Genomic DNA, 24,673 nt, shown 5'->3' on the forward strand with positions numbered 1-24,673 from the left:
GGGGTATTCTTACACCGTCCACCACCATGAAAGGGTTTCCCGGAATTAGTGAGCCACTATCCATGGCAACACAGAAGGCGGAGTGGGCGAACACGAAGGCATCGTGGTTCTTCCCACTCCACCCCACCTCGGCGTCCACAAATCTTCCGCGGTGATCAACTGTGCCTTGGAGCAGAATCGAGGAATAGTTCTTGCGGTTGCCGTACTGATCTGGGCGGCCTCCAGGAGCGCAGATCGGGATATGCGTTCCATCAATAGCTCCCACACAGTGCGGGAAACCCAATCTACGGAAACCGTCCATTATCTGGGAGAAAGAAAAAAGAAAGGAAAAAAAAAGTCATAGTGCTATCAGGCAAACTGTGCATCAAATAATCATCATCACTCAGCGATGTCTAGTTCTTAAACACCCTGAAAGGGTTATTTTTGTAAATTGAATTTAGGATTTTTTTGCATTCTGAAATGTTGGGTGGAGGTTCTCTTATGTTTGGTGTAATTTAAATTGAATGATCCACATATCCACACAAGTCTCTCTCTTCTCACCCTTTGGCAATAAAGGTGACCGTTGGTGGTTTAAAAATCAGCATCTTTTTGAGGCCACTAAGTGGCCCACCAAATTGGGATCGTCTTGTGCCTCGCTAGAGGGAACGAGAACGGGTGTGAGACGGGCCCATGACAATTGGGTCCATTCTGGACTCAAAATTCCACCCCGGGCCACAGAGGCCTCTATTTTTTCTAACCCTGGAGACAGGTGTTTGGCGGTGTATGAGGCACTGTTTTTCGGGGTATACCAAAACATCCCCCCAGGTAACAAAATAACTAGAAATTGTTGGAGAGTGGGATAACAGGTCGGATAAGGTGCCTTGCACGTTGTGTTTACTTTGCTTTCACAATGCCACCCAGAGCCACCATGAAGGGAGACGTTTCTCCCCATAGAGAACCATGGAGATTTTAGGAGGATTCGTGAAGAATTGGATGGGAGGGGGGGTAAACTTATATCCCCATATTTCACAGTATTCCTAAATTTGGAGGTTTGACAAAGGAGGGTTAGGAGAAGGTGTTCAACAACTGTGCAACGATTAGGGTCACACAGTAGGGGGAAATACCAAACTGCATTCCTGCACACCACCCCACCTATGTAAACCAAATGTTTATATCACAGAGGCAAAAAAGGCAATCCCTCTCCACGACAATTCTTTTTGTTACCTGCTTCAGATCACACGGCGAGGGGTGTGTGTGTGTGTCAGTTGTTGCCCCTCTTTTTCTTAAAAAAAAAGGATTTGTGTGGTGGAAGAACACACTATGAGGGTTGAATGCCATTGCATGCTCAAGGTGTCTGTGGGCAATGTTCACTCACACTCAAACAAACACATAGCGTTGTAGATTTTGAGAGGGTTTCAAAATTACCTTTAAAATGACTGGGAGAGGGGGATGATGTACACACCAGAGTGTTGTGTACTGGTCGTTCCGTTAATGTCACAATTTTTTTTTAAACGATAAATTGTAATAGCGAAATTTTGATATTTCAAAATAAAAATTACCTGTCCAATCCCACTTCCGAAGGAGACAGTCTTCGATAGAAGTTCCACCTCGACCGCGAGGCAGAACTCGACCACCGCGGAGGCTACCGTTGACTTCCCAATCCCGAACAGATCGCTCGCCACCTGGTAGCTTGTTCCGCTGGCCAGCCACCAAATTGCAACCGCGACTCGTCTCTCCACCGATATTGCAGAGCGAAGGGAGGTGTTTTGACGCTGCAGCCTTGGACGCAGGGCTTCCACCAAGTCGATGAAGGTCCTCTTGGACATCCGGAAGCGGCGCATCCACCGACGGTCATCCCAGTGCACCAACACGATATTCTCCCACCAGTCGGTGCTTCTCGGGTATACCCAGTGCTGCCGTGGCTCCTCCATCTGCGCAAGCAGGAACCAATGTTGGAAGCGCTGCCGGCGCCGAATTCTGGAGCGCGTCCAGGCGACGGTGGAGACTGAATCCTGGAACAGAATCCTGGCTGCAGCTCTGCGGCGTTGGGCTGAATAGCGCCGGTAAGCGAGAAGCAGCTGCGTCTGGCAAGCCAGCAACGTAAACATCAGCTGTCCGATGAGGGCGACTATAGGATCCATACCCACAACCGAATCGGCAACAGTAACCACAACGACACCAAGCACACCAACCATCCGCTCACACCCACAAATAGATTTTGCCGAGAACCTTCCCTTTTATAGACCATTCGAATCGCCCGCCCAAAAAAGTTAACCAGTGGCTATCGAGATGTTCACGTGATTTGTCGCTTTGTTGATGTTTCCTCATTTCGATAAAACGAAATAACGGAAAAGTGTTTTCAAAAAAAATTTAAAAAAAAAGGGAGGGAAAAAAGGTACCGCCCACAAAAGCGGTTGGCGAGCGGACGTGTGACCGGAGGCTCGCGCGAGAAAGCCGGATGGGGAGCCTGAATGTGAACGGAGAAGGAAAAGTTGCGGGTTGGAGGAAACCGAAAGAAAAGCGATTTATAAGCGGGTAATGGGTGAATGTGGATTCAGCCTAAGACTGATACATTAAACAACATATAACAACATACAACTACTGAGTAGGGTCATACCCAAAGCAACTGATAGCACATAATAGTAAAGTCTAGGCTTCATATCCCTCTGCTGATGCATTCCACTAAGACCACTTCTACAGTACGGCCCTCCAATCTGAGTAAAAAAAATACTCTTGAACAATTCAGTTTTGCATTGTTTGTGGAAAGCCAGAAGAGTGGGAGCTTTCCTAACCTCTTCAAGTGGACCATTCCATACAGTGGAGGCCTCCACAGAAAATTCACCTGTACAGACAGCTGTTGATTTTGCCCATGTGCAAGTTGGCACCTGCAGAATGGCCTGTTCAGATGAGCAAAGCTGCTGTGCTGGAACATATGGAGGGAGGCCTTCTTGAGAGAAGATGGCCGTTACCCACTCAAAAGCGCAGCGGCTAGGGTGGGGGCCGCTTTTGCCGCGCGGAGGAAGGAAAGGCAGTTTCCCTCCTTCCCCCGGCATACGGGCATTCAGGGAGGGTGGAGCTAAAGGCATATAAGCCTGCTCCGCTCCCCCTCCCTTTGCAGAGGGACGTTTGCAGCCGCGGAAATGGGGAAAGAGAGGAGGAGGGGCAGGAGGTTCAAACACATCTGGAAAAGGGTCCCAGCCCCATAAGGGTGAGGGTACTTAGCAGTCTTTTGGAAAACTATCCAAATAGGCGAGACGCTTGTTATTTGTTGGAGGGCGTTTCCCTCGGTTTTAGAATACCTTTTCAGGGCCCTAGAGCCCCCTTCATGTCGACCGTTCAGTTGTCGGCATGGAGGATGTTGTACATTTTAAGATTGCCAAAGAGTGTAGGGAGGGGAGAGTTTTGGGGACTTTTGTTGCCTCTCCTGTTCCTAACCTTAGAGTTTCCCCCTTGGGTGTGGTGCTGAAGAAGGCCGTTGGGGAGTTCCACCTTATCCACCACTTATCTTACCCCGGGGGGGGGGGGTCGGTGAATAACGGCATTCCTGACTATTTGTGCATGGTGCATTATACATCCTTCGACGAGGCAGTCAAAGTGGTTAGAAGGTGTGGGGTGGGGGCAGAAATGGCCAAATGCGACATTAAGTGTGCGTTCCAGCTCTTGCCTGTTCATCCCGGGGATTTTGACCTCTTGGGATTTTCTTTTGAAGGCCAATTTTACATGGATAGGGCCCACCCTATGGGATGCTCTATATCATGTGCGGCTTTTGAGCGTTTCAGCACCTTCCTAGAATGGGCCTTACGGTCCCGGCTGAGGTGCCGTGACTCCGCCCATTATTTAGATGATTTTATTTTCGTGGGACCTATGGGCTCCGCCCAGTGTGCCCGCCTTTTAGCTGGCTTCATGGACCTAGCTGAGGAACTTGGTGTTCCTTTAGCCCATGAGAAAACTGCGGGCCCCTCTACAGTACTTACCTTTTTGGGCATAGAATTGGACACCGTGCTCCAGACGTCCCGGTTGCCTCCCCAGAAACTGGAGGAGCTGCGTGCCCGGTTGGCCTATTTTTTGGGGAGAAACAAGGTTTCTCTGTTAGAACTCCAGCAATTAGTTGGGCACCTAAACTGCGTGTAGGGTGGTGGCACCCAGTCGGATGTTTTTAAGACGCCTTTGTGATGCAATGAGAGGCCTCAGATTATCTCATCACAGGCTGCGGATTAGCCGAGCTATGAGGACTGACCTAGTGGTCTGGCAGGAGTTTTTGACAGAATATAATGGGGTAACTTTTTGGAGGGAGTGTCTCCTGTTGGAAGCAGAGTTGCAGGTGTCCTGTGATGCATCTGGGTCCATCGGTTTTGGGGTGTTTTTCCGGGGCCACTGGTGTGCTGAGCAGTGGCCTGAGCGGTGGATACACCTTGGGCTCACTGCTGACCTGACCTTTTTGGAACTTTTCCCCATTTTAGTGGCGGTTTATTTGTGGGGGAACGAATTGGCGGACCATACTGTCCATTTCTGGTGTGATAACCAGGCAGTGGTTTTCGTACTGCATTCCCTCTCATCTAGATCTCCTCGGGTTATGAGGCTGGTCAGAGCATTCACGCTTCAGTGTTTGAGGCTGAACATTTTGTTCTTGCCAAGACATGTTCCAGGTGTAAGTAACAGCGTGGCAGATGCTCTGTCTCGCTTGCAGATGGAACGGTTCTGGCAGCTTGTCCCAGAGGCTGACTTGCAGCTGGCTCAGATGCCGCAGGAGCTGTGGAGCCTTGGATGGTAGAGGCACAAAGGGCCATCCTATTGGCTATTGCACCTAGTACCTGGCGATCTTACTGCTGGACAGTGCATCAGTTTTCAGGCTTTAGACGGGTGGCCGGACTGCCACAGGTATGGCCCATACCAGTGAAGCACCTTATGCGCTTTTGTGTCGAGCTAAGAGGTAAGGGGCTAGCAGTCAAGTCTATAAGAGGTCAGCTAGCTACACTCGCTTTTGTGAGCAAGGCTAGAGGTTTGGGGGACAACACTGGGGATTTCAGGTTAAGAAAGATGCTGGAGGGTTGGTCGCGTGAACTGGGCTCAAGGGCCGATGTTAGGCAACCTATTTCTCCTTCCGTTCTCCAGGGCCTTGGCAGGGTGTGGGGGACGGTGTGCCACTCGGATTTTGAGGTGGCATTGTTTCATGCGGCTGCTCTCACAGCGTTTTTTGGGGCCCTGCGTGTCAGTGAATTGGTGGCACAATCCTTCAGGGATGAGTCAGGTCGTGCCCTTATGGTGCAAGACCTGGAATTCACTGTCAACACAGTGATGTTTAGGATTAGACGGTCCAAAACGGACCAGAGGGGTAGGGGGACGTTAGTTCAGCTAAGTGCCTGCTCTAAGCCGGGTTTATGTCCGGTGAGCGCACTTAAGCGCTATGTGGAGTTGAGGGGGGAAGGTGCGGGTTTACTTTTCCGTCATGCGGATGGCACCCCCCTCACTCGATATCAGTTTTGGGCGGTGACAGGCAAGGCTCTCGCCAAGCTAGTGTTAAATTTGGCACCCACTCCTTCAGAATTGGGGCTGCTTCAACAGCAGCAGCCATGGGCTTTCCAGGGCCCGTTATTCAGAAGGTAGGGCGTTGGCAGTCTTCGGCATACAAGGGTTATGTGCGACCCTTGTCATCCTTGTAATTTGTTGGTTCTCTTCTTCAGGTCCTGTGTCTCGCGGTGAGAGGCTTCAGATCCTCATCTGCGGGCACAGTATGGTCTTTTGGGCAGCTCACCAAGCCAGAAGGACTCCGATCGGGTCTCAACTTGGCCTTAGTGAGTGGGCCACGGTCGAGTGGCAGGGACGAAGAGGCTTGCGTTGGCCAGGGTTGCTGCCACTCCTCTTTGAAGGGAGGACCGGCCCATCTCCTCACATCCTGGTCATTCATCTAGGTGGCAATGACCTAGGCTTGGTTAAGGGCAAAGCCCTGTCTTTGCAGGCCCATGAGGACTTCCTGTTGATAGGCAGGTCCTCACCTGAGGTGCTGATCATTTGGTCAGCAATGCTTCCTCGCCGAGTTTGGAGGGAAGCGTTACATCCTGCGAGGATGGAGCGGGCTACGCACAAGGCCAACAGAGCCCTGGAGAAGACACTAGCAAGAGGGCTCGGGATTCAGTCTGATCTGGCTGATCTTTATAGGGGGGATGGGGTCCACCTCTCTGCGGTGGGCAACAACATATTCTTGAATGATCTACGGCAAGGGCTCAGGTTGGCCATGAGTCACCTGTGGGGCGCAAAGGTCTGCTAGCGCTACTACCTCATCTCGTCATACTGATCCAGGAACCTCATTGTCTGCAGCTGGTCAATTGCAACACCTGCAGCATTGTCCTACACCTTAAAGGACTTTAAAGGAACTCACTTGACATATATTGAATAGATTCTGTACTGGTTCTCCCCTTTGTATATTTCCGGGGTTTTGTAACGTGTATTTTTCATAGAGACACTATCTTTATTATAATTCACGGATGTCTTTTCCGTTTTTCGTCTTAGGCGTGCTTTTTTGGTTGTTGTTGGTGTACTGGAGAAGACACTAGCAAGAGGGCTCGGGATTTATTTGCCACACCCCTTGATTCAGTCTGTTCTGGCTGATCTTTATAGGGGGGATGGGGTCCACCTCTCTGCGGTGGGCAACAACATATTCAGGATGGCTCACCCCTGGGGCAGTGGGGGCTCACCCAGACAGGTCAAGGCGGAGGTCCGAGGGACTCCAGTGCTTGACCTGTACCGCTAGTTAGCTAGATCCTTTGCTGTAGTGACAAGTTATGTTGTAATCAATAAAGTGGCCCAATTTTAATCCCCAGCTTTGTGCCTTTCATTTCAACTGGGGGGGGGGCAAGATGGCCCTTACCCACCCGAAAGTGCAGCGGCTAGGGTGGGGGCCGCTTTTGCCGCGTGGAGGAAGGAAAGGCAGTTTCCCTTCTTCCCCCGGCATACGGGCATTCAGGGAGGGTGGAGCTAAAGGCATATAAGCCTGCTCCGCTCCCCCTCCCTTTGCAGAGGGATGTTTGCAGGTCGGCCCACCCACCCTCCCTTTGACAGTGCAGGCTTTTCCGGTCGCTGTTTACCAGGGCCAGGTAGGAATTTTTTCTCTTTTCCCAATTGGCTATAAAGGGGAGAAGGGTGTTTTGCCTACCTTACACTGTGGGATTTGTGTTGTGTAATTGGTGGTGGTGCTGTATATAGTTCGGCCACTTGCAGGATAGGATGGCAAATGAGTGGGCCGGTGACCCCCTTGGCACATCCTCATTGGTGAGGAATTGGGGTCTGTCCGGAGCAGCTGGTGGGCTGTACGGTAGCCAGCCGTGATGGCAGACTGCCACGTGGCTCCCCTGTACAAGTAAGGCCCTCTTGCTGTACAGCGAGGTGCTGCAGACTTGGAAGGGGAACCATTTGCCTGGCCACCGGGTACAGCCATTTATAGGAATGCTCACCCCTGGGGCAGTGGAGGCTCACGCAGACAGGTCAAGGCGGAGGTCCGAGGGACTCCAGTGCTTGACCTGTACCGCTAGTTAGCTAGATCCTTTGCTGTAGTGACAAGTTATGTTGTAATCAATAAAGTGGCCCAATTTTAATCCCAAGCTTTGTGTCTGCCTTTCATTTCAACTGGGGGGGGGGCAAGATCCGCTTTCCCAGGACTTGATTAGAAAAGGTGAATTACAGGCCAATTTGATATCTAAAAGGCCTGCAGATATATGTCCTTATCATGAGAGTCTGCACATAAGACATATGTAGATCCAACATCTATGCACATTCACACTCTCTAGATGGGTTACTGGAATAGGGTTACTGTATCACATTCACACATAGGTTGACTCACCTTGCAGCCAGCCACACAGAAAAAAACATGCAAGGTAAACCTTAATAAAACTTCATCAATATTTATCAAGTGAAAAGGCGTTTTATTCTTGGGATTTCTCATCATAGGATAATGGAGCTGCTTTAAAGGAATGGGTATCATTTACCTTTTGAGCACAATTTTTGAAAAGCCACTTCATCACTGTGATAAAGAGACAGAAGAGAACTTCATATTATGTCCTGATAGAAGCTAAACCAGTAAAGGTCTTATATTGATTCAATACTTTGCTTGCCTAGCATAACATGACAGAAATACAAAAGTTTTTTTTTAAGTTCTTCTTCTTTCTTAATAAAATGGGGCAAACCTATTTTAATACTATATATAATCCTGGCTTGCAGTCAATGGTTTAATCAAGAGAGCCACAACCACCAAAAACAGATTATGACTTTTCATTGACTAGGAAAGAAATTGCCTTTTTTTATATATCCTATATACTGAAAAGCCAATAAGGATTTGATTGACAGCGGTCATCCAATTTGAGTCCTTTCTAAAACGGTCCTAAATAATTGCTCACCTTTAAACTGCTAGTCGAAGAAGAAGACGAGGAAGAAAGGATGCATTCAGTCCTTGCAAGATCTCCTGAGAAACCCCAGGCTATAAGCGTAATAAAAACAGACAGCTGGGTCCACCCTTTATGCTAATGTGCCATGAAGCTTTATTAATCTGACCTTTGCAAAGAAATGAGAAATATAATAGTGCCCTGCCATAATTGTTAGAGGCAGGCATTTTAGCAATCTTTAATTTGCACTTCAGTTTAATATTGGGTCCGTGTTCTGATGTAAGCTTTAATAGGCCCTGACACTCTTCGCAGCATTCCAATGCGGCCAGTGCAGACCAGTGATTTCTAAGTAAACAGGAACATGGCCTAAGTGGATAATGAAATGCATCAGCTGACCTGATGTAAAGCCTAAAAACGCCAACTGAAATACAGTAATTGTTTCGATGGGCATCTGTACAATGTGCATTGCTGCAATTACAGAGCGCGCAAAAAGGAAAAAAGGGCCACTTGTTGGACTCGCATTCTAAGTTAACATCCATTTCAACGTTCCTTTAAATAGCTTGAAAGAGTGAACATATTGTGAGTGCATGAGGAGGTGGGAGGGGAGGGAGTAACAGAACAACATACCAAAGAATCCAGAAAAGGAACAAATTTCTTATACATTGTATTGGAATGACTAAACAGAAAAAGTTCAACCTAAGCACCACAAAACACAAATCATAAGATCATAGGGTTGGAAGAGACCTCCAGGGTCATCCAGTCAAACCCCCTGCACAATGCAAGAAATTCACAACTATCCCCCCCCCATACCCCCAGTGACCCCTGCTCCAGGCCCAGAAGATGGCAAAACACCGTCAGGATCCCTAGCCAAACTGGCCTGGGGGAAATCAGTGGTGGGCCTGACTCTGACCAGGCCAAAACAGCGCTGGAAAAGGCCCTGCCCCACAAAGGCCAAAACAGTGCTGGAAAAGGCCCTGCCCCTGCCCCTGCCTTTTAATGATAAGATACCATGGCTTCAACTAGCAATATGGTTGTGGTTGCCTAGCAATGTCCACAGAGGGCACTGGTTTTTTAAACAATGTTCTGCTTCCATTCTTCGGGGAGGTTAACCCCCAGTTTTATTGTTTGGTTGTTTGTTTCGATTTCAGTCCTTAGGACTGCAGCTACAGAATGTATTTGACATCTAGTGTGATTATGGGATTGATCAAATCAAGGTCTACTTGGATTTAAGTCTCATAGTACTCAATGGAGCTTACTTCCAAGAAAGCATCCTTAAGACTGCAGCTGTTTCTTTGTGACCTCATATTAATATATTCTTTAAAAATATTTCTGGCCAGACCTTAATATTCTTGTTACACATGAGGCTATGCTTTTGCTGGCAACATTTAAGTAATGTGATTTTCATATATAAAATACAAAAGAGCAAATTAAACACACATGAGGCTTGCAGAAAGGCTTCATAGACTCCTGATAGTATTGAGTCATATTGAGATTACAAGAGAAACCACTCATTCCAACAACCACACAGAAATCAGGATCAACCAGGATCATAATATAGGCTTCCATGTGGTTTAGCAACCACCATGCGGTGATTTTAAACAGGACAGAGTAGCATTGGTTTTGAGGTCCTACATGTCCCTTGCAAATGTGTTTAACAGAGCAAGTCCCAATGCCTTTTTCGTTACAGAAAAACAGCTTAGCTTTTGGACAGTAGAGAACAGACAGAGGAGTCTCAATTCTAAATAATCTCTCCAAGCCACTTTCCCTCTCAGGTTCTCAATACATGTTTAGAAGGGTTGGGGATCCTACAGCAAGTAAATCAGCTGGGAAGGGGGCAAATTGGAGAAGAGAAGCTATGGACAGGGAGCTGTGAAACAGACACACCCTGCCACTTCTCTGCACCATATTCCTACTTTCTTTTTAAAAATAGGGAATCTGTTACACATTTACATATGTAGTTCATGTTGTACTGCTGATAGCCAAGGCCACTGCAATAATCTTAAAAGAAATAATAGCACATTTAAAAAAATACAGAGAACATAGATAATAGGCTGGCCCCAAATCTTCCATTGCAACAGAAGTAGACAGACGAGTCTCCTTGGGGAGAGAATTCCAGAGTTTTGGTGACATAACCAGGAAGACCCTCTCCAAAGTTACTACCTGCCTAATCTCAGAAGATGTGGGCACTTGGAATCAGGCTGCAGAAGATAACCACAACGGTTGTGTAGGTTCATAAAAGACAGTCAGTCCTTCAAGTATGTTGGTCCCAAACCATAGAGGGCACCTTGAATTGTACCCAGAAACAGACTGGAAGCCAGTGTAGATGGGCCAAGACTGGAGTGTTATGGTTCCTACAATCCACTATGGTCAACAACCCGCCTAAAGCATTCTTCATCCACTGAAGTTTTTCAACAATTTTCAAGAGCAGTTCCACATGGAGATTCTTTGAGGTTTGTGGCCTGCAACCTGCTTTTGGGTTTGAAAGTTCTGAGTTTCGAGTTATCTGCACCAACGCTGCATGCACACCATGTTGGGCTTCTTTTTACTTTCGTTTCACTTTTGTCCCGTCCCCCCCCCCCCCACCTACCACTGCTAATGCCTTCGCACTGGATGTCATAACATCATAACATAATAATGCCATAGGGCATATGAGAAAATTTAAAAAGGGTGGTGGTGATGTGATGGCACCAGTGATGCCAACAGTGACACCAACAATTGACGTTCACACCTCACTACATAATCCTCTTTATTTTGTGGAGTGGACAAAAAAAGATGGCACCCACTGTGGAATTATAAGCAGCATGCGGAAAGGTAGGTGGTCCAAAAGAACCCGATCCTTGATGAGCAAACGCTCAAAAAGAGAGGAGTAGATCACCTATGCAGGAAAAGCCTTTGCGTTGACTTGGCTTGTGTACTTAAGTTCTCTGAAACGGTTTTCCTTGCATGTGCCCTCTGCAGTGCATCTGCGCTCTAGTTGCCGTCTGAATTTGTGCCTTTTCATTTTTCTGTGCTCTCCAGCTGAGGGAAGGGGAAAGTTGTGTTCACTGAATAAATACTACTATTAATACTATATTAATATGAAACTAAAATTTGATTAAATCATGACTTGTAAATTCCTCATTTTTTAAACTCTATTTTGTGGAGCTTCCAAAAGCTCTAAAGAATTTCAGAAGGCTCAGGCATCTGGGGGCATATTTGCATTTTTGCCTATATGATATGGCTATAGCATGGATGAGACTTCCTAAAATATCCTATTCTATCACGGGGACTTAGCAACTGTAAAAGGTAGGATTCTTCAGGAATATGTAGTTGGAGTGGTACTATAGCAGGTGCCTGAGAGAGGCCATATCCTCTGGTGATCTCTTAAACCCCTTGAGGTCAATCAAGCATTCATGTTTTCAAAGCATTCAAATTTTAACTGCTTTGCTTATTAATTAATTTATTTATTTATGTCATTTATATTCCACTTTTCTCAGTGAAGGCAGATTACATAGTGTGAGACTGGGTAAATGAATGTAAGTTTACAAAGACATAGTATTGGCAAGGATCTAGTATGGGGCTGAGGAATTGCTGAAACAGAACATAATAAATTCTTGGACTTACATTAAACATAAAGTACAGGTAGTTTATAGGACAATAAGAGTATGTATTTAAAATAACAGATAATATGTAAGGCATCGTAATGGTGAAATCTATGGTTTCTAACTCTTTAGCGAAACATCTGGGACCCCTTTCCTACAATACCGCCCTCTTAGCTGAGAAAAAGGTCTTTTTGAATCATTCAGTTTTGCATTGTTTGCGGAAAGCCAGGAGGGTTGGGGCTCTCCTGACCTCCTCAGGCAGGCTGTTCCATAGGGTTGGGGCCACCACAGAGAAAGCCCGTGTACGGGCTGCTGTTGATTTCGCCCATGTACAGGCTGGCGCCTGCAAGAGACCCTGTTCAGATGAGAGAAGCTGCCATGGAGGAACATGGGGGGGGGAGGCGGTCCCATAAATATGCTGGACGAAGGCCGTGAAGAACTTTGTATGTAATAATCAATACCTTGGACTGAGCACGGTAACTGATAGGTAGTCAATGGAGTAAGACATTTTGTGATTCTTTGAACAAAGAAAAGAACATAATAGAAGTTTATATTCGGTTTTACAGATCTATAATTATTTCCATGATAAATTTATGAGGTGTGCACAAATGCCCAATCTTTATTTCACTGTGCATAGCACGATAGCTTTTCCTTCTGAAACTTCCTTACAGCATGTCTGTCTCCTTTAACTCTGTTGACTGAATAATCTGCTTTCCTGGAAATAAATTCTCATGGAGGATTAAAGGGGTGGCAGGAATCCTTAGCTCAGTCTTTGTGTCACACGTTGACAATCAGGAGGCACGCCTGACTGTACTGCGTAAGGTAACACTTCGGTCTTCAGGAAATCCACAGAGGTGTCAACAATTATCTCTTTCTAATTAGTATCACAGATTCTGCTTTGTTATTATTCAGTGTTTGTGCAGAAGGATGAGAATCTTGTTGAAAAGCTCAGCATGTTAGGACTAAGCCTCTCCTTGTAAAAGGCTCACACTTTTTGAAAAAGGAATTTAGAGCTTTCCATGATGTAATGTTGAGCTGGCTAATGTATGAGTACATCACTGCCATCTACTGGTGAGAAACACAGCAGCAGGCCTGTTATGTATGGTAGAACCTGTGGCTTTGCAGTTCAAATTTAAAGAAACAGCTTCCACTTAACAGGAGACTGGCCTCCTTAATATAAACACTTAGTGTGTCATTGGTAGTGGGGTCTTTACTCATGAGAAAGATAGGAGGGTATCCTAGGTTTCTTGGCAGAATTAGCAAGGTAAGGGTGGCAAAGCACTTTCTCCAGTCTTCACATTATAAACAAACTGTTTATCAAGAATCCCCACTGGATATTACAATCTTGTAGCATTCAGTTTCTGGATTTTTCTATCCAGACAGGAAAATCAAGGTGAGGAATTACAACTGTTTAATATACAAGAATACTGGATCTCTTGTATATATGGGAGGAGGAGCTGTGGCTTTATGGTTATGGTAGAGCATCAGTTTTGCATGCAGAATGTGCCAGGCCTAATCCCTAACATCTCCAGTTAAAATAATCAGCTAAAAAGTGATGTGAAATATCTTGATTTGACACCCTGGAGGGCTGCTGCCAATCAGAGCATACAAGACTGACGCTGAGAGACAAATGGTTTGACTTGGCACAAGGCAGATTAACGTGTAGACCTCTAACCTTATATTTACTTGTAGCATATGTTCCTTAACACATTTACTTATAAACACAAGCTCCTTTGCTTCTCTTTTCTGACAACAAAATATACTCTGTCACTTGCCTCAAAAATTACCTGTGGTATTCTGATGTTTGTAGCTTGGAACATTAATGCTCAAAATCAGCATATGGTTACATATGACAAGGTCACCAGTTCTGGGGCTCCATGCTTTCAGAGTGCAAAAGTCTAGATTTTTCTTCCAAAGATACTAGACTGTTTTCTGTACTATTCTTACCATACTGTTTCTAAAATGCAGTCCACAGTATTTCCCCCTATCACACTGTTGGCTCACTTGCTTAGGGAGGGAGATTGCCCATTCATGTGAGTGCAGATGTTTGTTGGTTGGTTTGACAAAAATTAAGCATTGGTAAAGTATGCATCTTCCCACACTTGGTCTCATTATACTCAATTGAAATATTTTTCTCCAGCAAAGGCCACTAGACTTTTAATGGATGCTGGGAAGTAAACTGAAGGGAGGGGAAGACAGCTTCATTTCTCTGCTCCTGGGGTTTTGCTCTTTATTGAAGGATCTTTGGACCAAATCCCCAGGGCTGAAGAGATACCAAACCCTAAATGGAGGGAGCTAGGCAAATCCAAACATCTCTACGTTTTAATACTGAGATGGACTCTTCCTTCTCTCTGTGTGTGATTTGGCAGGGAGAAAATGTCATCCTAAACAGGTGGAAGAGGAAAGTTGCAGTTTCAATGTGTTTCCCCACTGAAACAAATGAAAATGCCACACAAACACAACAACCCAAATAAAATTTTTATTCATCAAAACAAGCCAAACCCAAAGCAAATCTCCATGCACTTTCCTAGAGAAAAGGTAATTATTCTTCTTGACCGTAAGTGTAGCTTGTTCAGGTGTTATTTTATTTCACAATTCTCCCAGGGTTGTACGCTCTTCGAACCATTGCTCCCACACCCTTGCTCACCATGGAGAGAAATAATTTCCTGAAGTGGAAGAGATCATGTTTATTTGAACACATGGGACACTAAGGTATCTCAGTGCATGCATTCACTTCTCCCTATGATAAAAATTGTAGGAGTTAAGGAGAAGATGGAGTATACAAAGCTAAGATTTCCACTTATTCTTCAACCAGGAATAATCACAGGAAGTTAATAACTTCCACACAAGTCTGTATTCATCTTCATAACAGCATGCAGACTTCACTTCAGTGCTGAAATTGGGGAGTTTATTTGCCCTAAATAAACATAACAGGAACATTTGTCAACAAAACTGAGACCACAGCTTTCTCAACAGACAAAACACACCCAAGCCTATCTGATCAAACCAAAATAACACATGCAAAATCTGTTTTAGATTAAAATACTAGCTTTGGACAAGAGAAGAACAGCTACCGCCTTGTGAACAAAAATAAGATCAAAGGACAAAACACCAAAGATTAACCCTTGAGCAGATTGACAGAGAATGCTCTGCCACTGTTAGAAAAAAGGGAAGATGGATAAAGGCACGTGTAGTGTCCCAATACTACATGAGCAACAAAGTAGAAATGACATCTCAGAAGCACTGCTAAATTTATGATAGGTTTTGCTTTTTGTGTGTTCAACTAGTCCCGTGCATTCTTTTTTAGCTGGCCTAAACTGGAATGGACTGCTGATATTTTTCAAACAAATGGTTGTGATGCAACAGTTGGTAAATCATTATTTAGGATCACTGTTGGACATGAGACATCTTCCACAATTTTACAGTAGGACAAGGGTCATTTGAGAAGTCACCACCGATAACACCTAATTGTCTTTGAATGATGCAAAGGAAACTGGCCTCAGTCATAGATGTCAACCTTCTTAAAATTACCCATTTACACCGCGCCAAACGACAAAAAGAAGTTATCCTACATGATGATATAATCTATGCTTTTATAGTTCAGTGTACAGAGATATAATATGTTTCACATGGCAATGCAGAACCTTTTGTTCATTATCAAAAGAAATATCAAAGAATACGACCGTACCTCCATACAGCTTCAGCTGTTCAAGGAGGGGGTCGTGCATTGCTCCCCTGGAAGGAGGGAGAGCAATGCATTTCCCGGGCATCCGGGTCTCTGCCGGGTGGGCAGAGCTAGTAGCCGTTTAGGCAGCTCCACTCCCCCGGTGTTAGTCACTTCTAAAGCTCGGCCCACCCTCCTCACCCTGTTTTTGGTGTAGGATTAGCCGGTTGCTGTATTGAGAGCCAGGTAGGAATTTTTTCCCCTTATCCTGAATTGACCTGGGATGGGGGGGGGTTCACCTACCTTTCACCATTACATGGGCAGAGGACATTGGCTTGAAGTGGTGCCTGTTAGGAGTGTCCTTGGCAGAACAGTTTGGTGATAGGCAGCGGGCCAGTGAGCACCCTTGGCGCTTCCCTATTGGTGGGGAAGACGGGTCTGCTAGGAGCAGCTGGTATTGCTTGTGACGGCTGCCAGCGCATGTGGGCAGACTGCCTGGGGGAACCCCAGGTGCAAGTCCTTCCCTCGCTGCTGTACAGCTGAGGCTTAGGAGCTTGGAAAGGAGGAACCAATTGTCTGGCCAGCCGTGTCTTAACTATCCCCTGGGATGGCTTGCACCCGGGGCTTCGGGGCTCACCCAGACAGGTTAAAGCGGAGGTCCAGGGGTGACCTCGTGGCTTGGCCTGTACCGCTTTTACCCTTGCCACAGTTTTGGTTAATGTTCATGTTGAGATTAATTTAATAAAGTGGCCCTTAGATCCAACAACGTTTTCTGTCTCTTCATTCCGACTAGGGGGGCAATGCCATGATACCTGCTGCTTAGAACATCCTTACAATTATAATTCATTCTCTAGCATTTGAAACCATTTGAGGATCCTCTGGAAATTTCCAACAAAGAATCAGTAATCAGATTGAAGTCCCTTTCCAATGCCTTACCTGAGTTTATTTAAAGTCAACATATTATTCTGCTGTTTTTATTAATTTTGTTGTTGTATAGGATTTAAAAAAAAGGAAGATCAGCCTTTGCTAACTCTATCTAGCCAAGCACAGCATCAAGCTGACTTTCCAGGTAGGGCTGGCTTTAAAGCTTCTAGCATTGTGCAGGTGCACTATATTGTTTTCCAAGAATTACGTGAATGACAGACATGCAGCAAGTGATTCCCATATGGTCTCCTCTTTACTCCTGGTAGATAAAGATCAGTAAAAGGAACAGATGTCTGTTAATGAAATCAGAAAAGGCAGGCAATATGTTCATAATAATAGAGAATTACATTTGTGCAGTGGATCTGCATGCCAACAATCACTTTGTATTCTTTCTGACGGTTAAGGTAAGCATAAAAGAAAAGGGATCAGCTGAAAAAAACTAAAGAGCTGCCTGTCAATATTCTACAGCGCTGTCTAGTTTTGCTCAGGGTGGCAGAAGAGGCTCTGGTGAGCAACTGCAGCACCTATAATCATATACTTATTAGGGTTCATTGCATTGTTTAAAGAAGGGATAGGTGCAAAGGGGAGGGTTTAGATAATCCCACCATAAATGTAAACAGAATTCAAGTCCAAAACTTACATTACTGTTGGCATATGCTATTCAAAATTTAGTTAAAGGCTGTTTGCTAGATCTCCTTTAATTCTGCAGTTTAAGGGATATATTAGAACTAATAATAGGCTAAATTTGTTATGTGACTATTATGTGGCATCTCAGTTGCAGCAAGCTAAAATCTAAAATGTCCTACGCTGATTTTGTAGACTCGCATGGTCAGAATAATAAATAAGACCACACATACTATAAAACACTATTGAGTTATCTGAGCTGATAAATTAAAGCTGTTGGATCTATTGGGCATAGATTCTTCTGTTCACCATCACTAAAATGATAAAGTACTCTGTCCCATATGGAAAACCAGGACAGAATAGAGGAGGACAAGAAGTGGAGTGTGGGCTATTTATTGGTATGCAGTAAATAGTAGGCAGATGGTGGTTTACGGAAAGAGGTGGGAAAGAGTGAATACACTTCTTGATCTACCCAGCAGAAACTACTGCCAAGCTCCTTCCATTCCCTTTAGCAAACAATGTCTTTATTTATTTACTATCAACAGAGCCTGTTGCAAAAATAAATACGAGCTTCGATCACCGGCAGAGGTGGCGGGAAGGCTACATGGGGGGAGCTCCCCTGTGCTAAGCCTCCCCACCAACTCCGCAGGCAGGCCTCTGAGGGCCACGGAGCCGGCGGGGTGGTACAGCGCAGACCTGCAGCTGCTGCGGAAGCAGTGGGAAGGCCACAGGGGGAAGCTCTCTCGTGCTGCATCTCCCCACCAGCTCTGCAGGCCCTCAGAGGCCTGCTGCCGACATCTCACTTTTTGTCCTGGCACAGATGCACCACAGGGCCACTGTGCGCCTGCGGCAGGATAAAAAGTGAGTCTTCGGAAACACGGCTCGGCTTTTATATAGTAGGATATTTGCTTATTTAATTGAGGGCATATAAGCCCTACCTTTCAATGAATATTGGCACCAAAGTCAGCTTAAAAATTAGGAAAACATTTGAAAACAAAAATACAGTCAAAGCTCAAGGGGAAAAAAATCAAGAATTGGACTACCTAATTCTTTTCTTCCCAATGCACAAAAGTTCCACTTTAGCCCTCAGATGATCCTGCAGCCCCCATAGTTGCTGTTTACCTTACATTTTTATGCTAATCTTCATACAAATGTGGTCTAGGCATATGTTTTATTTTTAATGGAAAGCGGAATGAACACTACTTTAGAATGGTTAAAGATATCTCCAACCATTCCCCATGGCTGACTGCATAATTTTCTGTTTTGTTTTTTTTTACTTTATTTGTATGACACTTTTCTCCCCAATAGGGAGCCAAAGTGGCCTACAATATTTTCCCCTTCTCCATTGTATCCTTACAACAACGTAGTAAAGCAGGTTAGGCTGCCAATGTGTGACTGGCCCAAGGTCACCCAGCAAGCTTCTGTGGTAGAGTGGAGATTTGAAACCAGCTCTTCCAAATCCTAATCTAATTTTTTAACCACTACTCCATGCTTGTTTAATGTCTAAAATGCATTCCTGTATACATGCATGCTACAGCCTTGACCAATCACAAAGCTATCAGATAAAAAAAAGAATATTTTAAGACAAAAGTTCTTCAATTTTTACTCTGGGATGTATTATATAAATGACGCTGGGATATTTAGAAATATGTGAACGGACTGGATACCATGATGCTTGTCAAATCCAATGATGCATGGAATGGTAGCGAAGTCGTATCATTAAAATAATCCTCAATCTCTTCCAACAGTGGTTACATCTTTTGTGACACCTGCTCCCATTTTAAGATAGCACATCACTTTCACTTACATTCCACAATAGGAAGCAGAGGTTTTGACAGCTGTCTGAAAAAAAGCAGCTGTGATAGGGACACTGGCTCAACATTCCCCCATACTCTCAATGAGGCCATCATTCAACCAGTGCCTTAAACCCAAACTACGACATATAAAAGGAAAATTGCCTGCTTACAGAAATGAAAAAAACTCCTTCAAGTGCCAATAATTTTCCTTCCGTAAGAGCAGAACATGATGGGCAGAGTACAACCTAAATTGGGATGAACAGATTCCTTCAACATCTTTCTCAATGTAAAAAAGAAAAGGTCAAAGGCTGTAGAGAATGATTGCCTGTGAGCAGTTTTGGACTGAAATGGTGGCTTTGGGAAGCTCAAAGAGGTACCTTCACTGTATCTTTATATAGTTGTTGTTTCTCCTTTCTGCTGCTCTTTCAGTGCCATTTCCCTCTGTCTATCCCCTTTTCCAAAAACGTTCCTTCCATCAGAGATCACATAATAAATAAGAGGAGCTGGCAATGCTATGTAGCCAAATCGACTATCATACATTAAAAAGTGCAGGCAAGACTTTCTGACTTTATATGAGTAACCATGTTACCAAAATCCAGAGGAACACTTTTGCCTGTTTACAACTCCTCACAAATTCCTGAAAAGAGGGTATTAATGACTGAATTAAAACACAGGATCAGGTCTCAGATTAATCCGAATTAAAGAGCGAAGAGGGGGGAGTATGCAAGCCTGGCATTTAGCAAGCTGTGTTCCCTTCATGAACAAACTCCAGTTTATTTGAGACATAAGAAGTGCACCTGACTAAGGCTTTATCACATGGTCAACATTCCTGGTTTTCTTAGCAGTCGATCCACAAGCACTGGAATTGGTTTGGGTACAGTTCTTTCGCACGTCCACTCTCCCTCTGCATTTAACAGTTGTGGAGTCGGTTTATTTTCTTCCTCGCATGCTTAAATAATCAAGATGATCAAGTGAGGGTGCTGTCATCATCAGTGGCATCATCGGTGGTATAACAGCACCTCACTTTTTTATTTTTAGCACATATTTAAGTATCCCCCACAGTTCCCAGCTTTTGCAAATTTTTTTTAAAAAAATCATCAATTTCATAATGTTATAATAATGTAAGATTATAATAATTTCTCTGGAAGGGGTTAGAGGCTTACTTTTTAAAAAAAAAAATAAAGCTGGAGATTCAGAAAACGTGTTTCATCTATTATTACAACGTTAGGTCATCATAACATTATGAAAATGATGTTTGTTTGTATTTTTAAAAAAGATCGAAACCAGGAGGGAGAAGGAAAGAGGAGGGACAGAAAAGTGTCTTGACTATCACAAATAACCAGTCATCAAAAAGTGGATTGGAAGTGGGTGGGAGTGGGCAGGACAAACAAAACGGAAAGAAACATTCCACACAAGAAAGAAAGGCAACTCGGAATCGGCTTAAAAAACAAACAAACAAAAAAAGATCAGGGTAAAAGAGGGTTCAAAAGAACCGGGGGGAAACTAGTAAATCATAACCCCCTCAAAAGTTAAAACTAAAGAGAAAAAAAGTGTGTGTGGAAATCAGAGGATAAATCAAAGTTGTATTGGGCCAGAACCAACAAAAAAAATGCAGAAAAGCCCTAATAAGTTTCTGGGGGGGAAACCAACATTTTTTGTTTGTTTAAACCACAAAATATGTTAAAGAAATGGAATGGGCTCTTTATGACTGCCCTAAGCAGAGTCAGCCCTAGTTAGTACTTGGTTTTTGATTTGGGGGCAAGGGTGATGCTCTTAATGCTTTTAATTTTATGCTTTAATGTTGATTTTATTGCAAACTTATTTAAATATACTGTGATCTGCTCTGAGCCCAACCAATAAATATTGGTTGAGAGATTACCAAGGAAGTCCTGGATCACTACACAGAGACAGGCAATGGCAAACCACCTCTGTTCACCTCTTGCCTTGAAAACTCCAGCAGGGGTCACCATAAATCAGCTGCATCTTGACAGCACTTTCCACCACCACCACTACCAAGCCATTAAACTGAAACAAGTTCGAAACCTTGAACTATACCAAAGAGAGAAACGAAAAGTACTAGCTGGACTTACAGTTAACATAATCACAGAGTTCTCAAACAGTTGGATTAATCTAAACTTCATTAATACCATTTTCCCATTGACACCTCCTTCTCTAAAAACACCAAACATAATTCAACTATACTAGCACATTTAGCAATTATAGCCTTAAAAGACATTATTAATGGCATCTATTAGTTCTTCTAGAGGTAGGCAAATTAGGCTGGTATCTCAGGAGAGCCATCCATAGTATACAAAGCCAGCCTCCCTTCAGATAAGGTTTTTTTAGAAAATGTTTCTTGTACATGGAATTAATAGATTCATAAGTTACTTAAACTAAAGTATCGACCACAGTATGACTAAAGCAGTTTACCATTAAATTATATATTTTTATGTATTCTGTTTACTTAGAATCAAGAAACAAACATAATAATGTGCAAGGCAGAGTACCACTAAGTAATACATAGTCTAGTATACATGATTACTCAAAATGAAGGCATTTACATATACCGACAATTTGAACATATTGGCATTGTTACAATACTGACCCACCAAAACAGGTTCAGATATGGAAATGGTGTCATTTCTGCCTGTAAGCATTGCAGATTGCACAAAAGGCATGGGCAGCTGCCGAAATATTGCAAAGGAATTAAAAACTAGGTATGGGTTTTCAGACTTGCTTTTCAACTTCTCCTTTTCTCAGGAACAAATTCTCTCTCCCATACTGGCCTTAAGTATGGTTAAGAGTTATGTCGACACCAATATTGGCCATTTTTAATCACAACCAGGGTTCACCACAATTTGGCCAAGATTTTAATCTTGTTGAAGTATTGCACTTTGGAAACAGGATGTCTACACCATTTATGACTGCCAACCTTCAGGGGCCTGGAGTTCGGCCAGAGTTACAGCTGATCTCCAGACTCTAGAGATCAGTTCCCCTGGAGAAAATGGAGCTTCAGGGAGCGGACTGTAAGGCATCCCATCCTTGTCAAGCTCCTTCCTCTCTTCAGGAACAGTGGAGTCCTCAGACTCTACTGTTCCCAAGCTGTGCCCCCAAACTTCCAGGAATTTCCCAACCTAGATCTGGCAACCCTAACACCGTCCCTCTTCAGTAACTCACAGCAAACAGCAATACAAACAATTGAGGGGGAAGCAGGGTGGATTTGATTTAAATCAAATCACGATTTAAATCACTAGTCATTAAGGCTTGATTTAAATCATAGTTTTCTACATAAAGACTAATTCTTGCTGGTATAACTTTAATATGCAAGTAGATGCCTGCCTTACCGATAGGTAAAGGAACTTCATTAAAGTATTCCCAAACTGGGTCTCTTTTACGGCCTGCTGCCATTATAGGTTTTTTCCTCCAAGGAAAGAATGTGATAAACCTCAGGTCATACACACAAAAGATCCAAAGACTCGTGCAGTATTGTGCTCAAAAAGTTTCACTTTCATTTTGTACTGCTTGCCCCTCCCTCCTCACACTTAGTTTCTTCTTGTGCAGATCTATTCCACTCCAAACAATCAGAAAAATATTGTTTCTATTCACTGAACTTCTTGAAACTTAGCACTGGAGGGGTTGATTCTGTCTTCATAGGTTTGTAGAACAATATGATTAAGGTGTTTTTCTCAACTCTGTTCATGTTATAACATTTTTGCTGTGAAGAAGAGGCGTGTGATCTCTGCTGAGCTGACACAAATTCAGTTTTGAGAACTGCAAAACCAAGCATCTGTGATAATATCTTGTAGGCAGAGAAACTGCCCAATAATCTTACAAAAACCTCTGGAAGAGCATGACATTGTGAATGGATTAATGGAATTTATTTACCAAAAAAATTAAACATATACAGCCTTATTCTACATAATTAAAAACTAATCTTTATTTCATGATGAAATAACCTTTGGATGGTAATATATTTTCCTCAAAAAGCATTTTATTTAAAAAAATCCGATTTAAATAAAAAAAATCCGATTTATATAAAAAAATCATTGATTTTTATCCACCCTGGGGGGAAGCATACATTACAAATTATGAAAAAGAATAGTCTTAATTGAATGTCTTGCTTTTCAGTTTTCAGTCTCTGATAAAAAAAATCTACAAAATTTCTGCTGAAGGTAAAATTGCAAGTTGGGAAAATAAGGAGAAAAATCAGCTGCAGTTATGAGTATTAAAAGTATGACAACAGTTGCAGCAAAACAGCATTTCAGACTGTTGAACAAAACTGCTTGGAAAGTGTGGGTCAACAGTCTGGCAACAGTCTGGCAACAGTCACCCCTAAGTGACTGTTGCCAGACTGTAGTGGATAGCGTTACTTAAAATATTTCACAGGCCTTCGACAACTGTATACTTGGTTAGTTCGTTAAATTGAAGACCTAATGAACCTCTGAGCATGCTGGGTCCTGCCAACTTGCAGAGTGTTGACCTCCCTTAACATATTCCTCACTGCATGGAAGCAACACGCTCAGAAATCATTCTTAAGAGCCTTCTTAGCAGCTGCTGCTGTGCAGAAAAATACCTTCTAGATCATTTAATGTGGTAAAAGAGGATGCATTGCATCTCCTGCATGTATCTCACAGAGAGATACAACAGGAATGTAGTCAAGCATCCACAAATCCGCTCATTTCTAAACCTATAGAGCAAATGAAAATTTTGGAGCAAGATTCATACTGAGTTGTGAAGGGCAGTATTTGATTGTGGAGGGGCAGGAAAAGCTTACACACAAAATTAGTAAGCAGTCATTGTGGTTCTTATCCTTTTTAAAGCCTTACCTCTGATGTGCATATATTCCAGCACAAACTTTTCCATTACATACTACGAAAGAAGCAGCTTTGTATCTGCAGAGACACGTTGAGCAGGCCCCTCCACTGACATTCCTATGGAAGGTCTTGTATATGCACATCTAAGTGACTTGACACTTAGATGTGACACTTTTCTCCTCTCCATGTGGTGATAAAGGACATGGCCCTAGTCCCAACTTCCCAACCCTCCAGTACTCTCCAAAGTACTTGGACTGAAAATTTTACTTAATCTGTGACTATCTAACAGTCTCTCCTCAGTTCCCTCCATGGGCTGTGTCTTTTTCTAGCTGGCCTTCTTGCAAGACTGAGCAGCACCCTAGGGGGGTTCCTTCACACAGGAACCTATTTTGCCAGGCTCCCACATCAGCACAACTTGCCTTGGCCAGCTCACAGGAGCCCCAAACATGAAATCCAGATGTTCCTGTGCCCTGAATCTGCCAGTTGCTGGAGTTTGAGGCTTACTTCTGCTACCTCTCTTTCTCTTCAACTACTCCTCGAGTAGTTTTATGCTTCCTCAAGACTGCAGCATGCTACTCCCTCATGTAATGCTGCATCACCTTGGCCAAGGCTTGCAAATACTAGCTGGATCAACGAGCAGCCTACCTCAGTGGAGATTCCAATGTTACTTTTTAAAGGTTTAAAGAAAACTCTTCTCAGGAGCCTCATGTTTTGAAGGTATACATGCAGACATCACAAACTAAGATATATAATAAGTCAACCTAGATGATAAATCTTCATCTTTTAAGAAAGATTTGTTGGTATTAAGCAAGTTTGAGAGCTTTGTCTAAAACACCAAGAATGCATGGTTGGAAGAATGAGATTGACTTCAAAATCATTTTTAAAAAATAGAATCCTTAACCCAATTTCAGATTGGTTT

At 43.7% G+C, this 24,673-nt stretch overlaps 1 protein-coding gene across 1 annotated transcript in view; it reads right to left on the reverse strand.

The window, feature by feature from the left end:
* FSTL5 (follistatin like 5) overlaps positions 1-24,673 on the reverse strand; it is a 578,210-nt gene that overhangs the window by 434,588 nt on the left and 118,949 nt on the right. The gene's annotated exons all lie outside the window — the stretch shown is intronic.

The sequence above is a fragment of the Eublepharis macularius genome, chromosome 10 (genome assembly GCF_028583425.1).
Source record: "Eublepharis macularius isolate TG4126 chromosome 10, MPM_Emac_v1.0, whole genome shotgun sequence".
In the NCBI taxonomy this organism is placed as follows: Eukaryota; Metazoa; Chordata; class Lepidosauria; order Squamata; family Eublepharidae; genus Eublepharis; species Eublepharis macularius.